We start from the raw sequence: 6,262 nt of genomic DNA on the forward strand, positions 1-6,262 counted from the left end.
CATCTTCCAAGATTTCCTGATTGATTGGAAAGGCTTCCTCTCATTCGGAAGCGGAACCGACGTCAACGACCACGAATCGATCTTTGCCGTGTTTGACCATCACGACACGCCGACCACGGTCTTCATGCCAGTCAACGTCTTCTTCGTCGAGTTCCACGGCGGACCGTACGGGCGGTCTCGGGGATTCCGGATGGAGCTGCACGCTTTGCGAGCGAGTTAAAGCACGATGTCATACCATGTTCATGTCGGCTCGATCTCCAGCAAAAAGAGCAAACTGATGACCGATAAAAAAAAGATGGCACATACAAGCTCTGTTTAACTTGGATAATGATAGAAAAAGCAGTTTGGAATGTCCTTGTTTTCGTAACTGAAAGTGACATAATAGTCGCAAGCACAATATGCAAATTATGTTCAACGCTGTGATAGTCATGTCTCAACTTTAGATAGTTTGCTCTTAAAGATGTACAGATTGTGTTTGTCTTCTACGTTAATTGAACAAGCAATCTCCATTCAGCCATGACTGTAGGGTCGTAATGATACTGCTACGATTCAATGTGACATGGTACAATCAATTCGTCTTTATTTCATATCAAAAGACGGAAATTTAGTGAATAGGTGTACACAATTTGTGCTCACAATAACATTTCGCTCAATCGAAGACCTTTCAAGTATTGACGTCATCAGTCGCCCAGTCCGATCTTAAAGGGGCACGGATACGTAATTCGAGATGGCGTTGTTGGACTGCGTGGTAATCGCCGCCATCTTCATTGCGAAGATGCATGACGTAAAGCTATTGTTTACCATCAGTCAACGGCAAACTCGAAAGTTGATCTGAGTGTGACGTCATTTCGAACATTTTCGACATATTCACCGCCCGAATCAGTTTTCTTCGGACATTCGGAACATGGTAGAGTGCGTGGGCCCAAGCAACAACACCCTCCTGGATTCTGAGTCCCGTTTCCAGGGTTTATGGGACCGATACCACTCTGTGAAAACATTGTGAAAACGTCAAATGATAATTATTTCCTGTTTGACTGAAAGGAACTTGTGCTATTATCTGTGCTGGATTTCACCTGCTGAATTTGAATTTGACTTGTTACCCTAATAAGATCGCAGTCATGAAGACATCGCTGTCATTGCGTGCAATAACGTCGCAATTCACTCTGATGGGGATTGTCCATCTTGACTGCTTGTATAATCCTATTGTCCTTATACTGCGAAGCTCATCTACGACCGGCGGCGTCTACATAATCATGAAGTTTGTGAGACCCGTCCTGTTGACAGGCGTTATTGATTATTTTGCAAACTGATTTGAACATTTCGACAATGTCTTGAATGTTCAGACGATATTTCAAACCTATTTCGTTTATTTACTTGTTTGTTTACCAATATTTTTTTTTCTAATGGACATAATATAGCCCTTCTCACCAGAATAGGATATATATATATATATATATATATATATATATATATATATCATATATTAAAAAAACTGTCTTTAAACAGTTAAAACTTGTACAACAAGTAGTAACATTCATTTAATTTCTAATGTAAGTTAGGAATTTACATTTTTATTTTGGTAAACATGATATACTGCAAAGGAGAGACTTGCAGCACATGCTATTGTTTTAATGTTTTCTCTATGTTCTCGACCTTGCCGAGAATCACACTGTGCGTTCTACCAAAGCAAAAAAAAAAAAAAAAAAAAAAAAGCAAATAAAACGAGTCGTTTTCTCAGAATCAACTCTATTGTGGCTTTCTGTTTATATATTTGCTCAGTCTCTAACACCCACGTTTTAGCTGGGGATGGCTTCCAGGGTTTGGAATTTGCCCCGAATTTTGTTCACCATGGATTCGCGATCAAAGAGTGTCTCACGTGGCTTGGGATTGGATAGCTGACAGCATTAACTATTTTTGGTTGTTGTTTTTTTTTTTTCAAGTTGTTTTGACTTTCTCTCCTTCGAATATAATGCAGACTGTTAATGAAGCAAAGATGTTTTTGCTGATACGTAAGACAAACATTCGAGTGAACTATTAGGCAAACTTTCGTTCTCTTCCAGAAAGTACAATTGATCCAAAAATCATACCCAACCAGAGCACTCAAATTCACGTGGCAATTTCAAGTGATGTGGCACGATTTGACTGGAATTCATTTGTTTTAGGTGATCGCTATTCAAAGAAGCATTGAAGGCAAGCACAGAACTGGTCTGTGGACTATAAACAACTCAGAGGATAGTGTTCGTTGCCTCGGGGAACAGGCGTTGCAGCCAAAGGAGGGGGGGGGGGGCTCGAACCAGTCGCATCGTGATTGATAGTCCGTGGACTTGACCACAGAACCACAACACATCCTCATGATGACATAAAGCAGTATGTTCGACACATTGACCGTACTGACTTTTTAAACCACCAAAATATAGAGTTCAGATCTTAGAGTCTTGTGTCCGATTCCTAACCCGTCCATGAACTAGTGCATCGTTACACATAATATTTTGATAAACATTATCATTTTTTGTTTGTTTACATAAAAAGCAGATTTTTACCCAGATGTATCATTTGGTTACCCGTGACAGTTGTCATGAAAAAGAAAATAGTGGCATGTCCCTCTCGGATACTACTCTAGATGACTGATGTCATACTGACAATACTATGATTAACCTGGGCAAGTTGAAAATTAGTCTGAAATGAAAGAGTAGCATGTAATAATCCCAATAGTTATTTTTCAGTTTAGTTTAGAGAAGATTTGCAATTGTGGAGTTTGGCTAATAAAAAAAAACAGATTTTGAGGAGTCAATGTGAACGAGTTGACGTCATCAGTTTACAACTTGAATTGTCATTCATTATAGCTTGCACACAAAATCTTATAGTTCACCACCGTTGTTTTTGTTGTCTTTGTGCCTCAATCTCAAATTCTAATTTATCTGACTGATCATTATCTTGAAGTTACCATTATGCTTTATGCTTCAATATGATAAACAAATTGAATTTCAGAATATTCTATTGTCATGTTTAACACATGCGATCAATGATAATGATGATTATAACGATAATAATAATAATGATGATGATGATGATGATAATAATAATGATAACAATGATGATGATAATTACACACTAATGAGATGTGAGCTGTTAAGTGTATAACAAAGCCATTATGCTATTTGTCATTCAATCCGCTATCAAACGTCGTTGGGAGGAAACTCGTCTTGACATGTTATTATGATTGTTGACCATTTAATCACAGCTGCAAGAGTAACAGATTTATGCGATTGATTTTCTTTTTTCCTCAGGTTTTCTCAGATATACAGTCTGTGAAAATTCATTTCACAGACTAAGTACATTACTTTATACATACTTATTTCTCATGAACTCTATAGAATTATATGGGCCTACTGTGTAATGTGTCCCCTTTGTTAATCACCGTAGACTACTGTATTCATCATGAAATGATCTAAGTATACTCTTGTTATATATGACAATTATACCGAAGATAATACAATATCATCACGAGATACACAAGGTTTTCACAATATCACGCCGATGAGTAAATTATTATCTATTCATTACTACAATTCTACACACAGACGTACCATTAAGTCGGTATCTTTACGTTTCGAATATCAATAGTTAAGACTAGTGGCTATGTCGCGCATTCTTGTTGACGAAGTAAAACCCCAAAATAATTACATTGTACATCTGAATGACGTTGGCTTGATAGAGTAAAATGGTGTCCAAAGTTCACCGTAAAGTCGAGACTTCCCATAGCAAAAACTGTGCCAGACTACGCTTGTTGTATATATAGAAGTCATCACACTCAGCCCCTCTCCTCATAATTGTCTGATTATCTCTTCTCATTGCTCCATTTCTGTTTGTTACATGGCGTCAAGACTAAGGGCCGGGCCTATTAAAGGAGGGATCCAAATGATTTTCAGACTTTTACATTTGAACAACTATGAATATGATTAGTTGGTACACAGTTTCAGAATTTATAGTGATTGGGATGAGGAATAAGAATGCTTTCAAAATTTAAAACAAACTGAAATGAACAAGGATGATGTCATGGCAGCCTCACTTTAAGAATGTGTGAGTGGGGGTTCAAGGAAACAGAATAAAAGACGAAGGCATACATAGATTATACGAAGGTGAAGTTGTTAACGGAAACTAAAACCCAATGAGAAATGTGGATTGAGTGAAAGCAGCAACATTAGTAGAACACAGCAGTGACAGTTTTGAGAGGAAAATCGGAAAATCGATGCAAAAGTTATGAATTTTTAAAGTTTTGGTGTTGGAACAGCTGGATATAGGGAGACTACTAGAGGTTATGATGTCATGTGTGGATAGCAATATAAAGAAGATATAAAGTGAATCAATAGGAGACCACAATAACTGGTGTTACCAATGGTTACTGTGGTGTAAATGTGTTCACACCTTCTTTTTTTTTCAAAAATCAAGTACTTTATTTGAAAGTTCTTGATCGTCTTGTTGAAGTTCGATATCTGCAAGAAGAACAGTAACTAAGTAACTATTCAAAAATCAATATCATATTTTAGTGACGCAAGCAGGTGTTAATCTAACACCATAAATGAGCACCGGAAATTTAACACCAGCTCAGTGTTTCATGATATTTGACACCGGACTTTTTGCAGTGCGTTGCTCTCACAGTGTGCGCCTCTAGTTGTCCGTGTTTTCTGCTTGCATTTCACTCCATCAGAACTCTATAATATAGACATAACAATATTGTGATCTATACGACTCTCCTTGAGAAATACCCGGTGAATTTAGAGCATGGGCATGTGGTGTATACCTGAGTCATATTCTGTGTTCGTGCCTCAGCTATAGAGTCTCGTGCTGGTTTGAATCTTCAAATGAATTGCGGCCAATAGTTTGTCGACAGTTACATCAACGAGTTCGGAACTGCACAAAGTGCACTTTGTGCACATGATATGTGTTTACTGACCTTACCGTGAGTAGCATTCTTTGCGAGCGTTGCAAGGTGACAATACGAACATCGACTATCTGGCCTTAAAGGACAAGTCCATCTTCATAATACATGTGGATTGAGTGAATGCAGCATTATTAGTATAAGAACACATCAGTGGAAGTTTGGGAAAATTGGACATCCATTCAAAAGTCACGAATTTTCAAACATCGGCGCACTCAGTGCTAGATGAGAAGACTACTACAGTGTATGATGTCACATGCGTACAACGATATAAGGAAATTGTCAAAACGAATTTCACAAAATTAAATTCTTTGAAAAAAGTGCACATTTCGTCGAACTGCCACTGACGTATGTTAAGGGTAATATTATTCCCCGTGCCTTCTTAATGAGGCAAGTCAAGCATTCTGTTATTATGCGAGAAAAGTGAAAATATGTTGAATTTCTGTATATTTTCTTAATAACGTTATATACATGTGGCATCACAGGTTGCAGTAGTCCTCTCATCCTGCAGTGGTGGAGCAGAACGTAAAAAAGTCATAACTTTTGAACGGATTGAACGATCTTCCTCAAACTCTAACTCATGTGCTCTACTAATATTACTGCTGCATTCACTTAATCCACACATGTCTATGAAGGTAGATTTGTCTTTTAAAACTTCCCATATAAATATTGTTTCATTAAAATTTCATTTTGTTCTTCCTTTTTTATTGGGGGGGGGGGGGAGGGGTGCAGTTACTTCATCCACGTAAACGTTCAGGGATAGTTCCTCGGACTATGCACATAATCTATCCCACGAGGGCGGATCCAGGAATTCCGTAAAGGAGGTTGGGGCGGAAAATATATTTCTGGTGCCACTACCGGGTTTGATAAGCTGACAAGCAAGCAACAACAACAACAAACAAAAACAGTCAAAAACAAACAAACAAACAAACAAACAAAAACAAAACGAACAAACCCATACCTTTGTCTGCCCGCAGAAAATTATCCTGCGTGTTGGAAAATCCCTACACGCAACAAGCCCGCGTAGATTGCCCGGAAGGTGCTCGGATTGTGCGGCATGTTTACCCATATACTGCTCATGTGTAACGTTTTTTTTCTTCTTCTTCTTTTTTTTTATGCGATGATCAATGACAGGAAACAAAGAGGGATCGAAGAAAAGGGGGTCCCCACAGGCCTATTTCCAGAAAGCCTTCGCTGTGTAATATATTCTGTATTGGAATCGAACAATAGAATGTGACGATGCGAATGTGTAGGTTCAGCGCACTTTAACATACACACGCACACACAGCCGCGTACGCAAACAGGAAGTGTACGGAGTGAAAA

The sequence above is a fragment of the Diadema antillarum genome, unplaced genomic scaffold, assembly GCF_040938485.1.
Source record: "Diadema antillarum isolate AM-2024a unplaced genomic scaffold, OU_Dant_1.0 scf00000004, whole genome shotgun sequence".
Classification (NCBI taxonomy): domain Eukaryota; kingdom Metazoa; phylum Echinodermata; class Echinoidea; order Diadematoida; family Diadematidae; genus Diadema; species Diadema antillarum.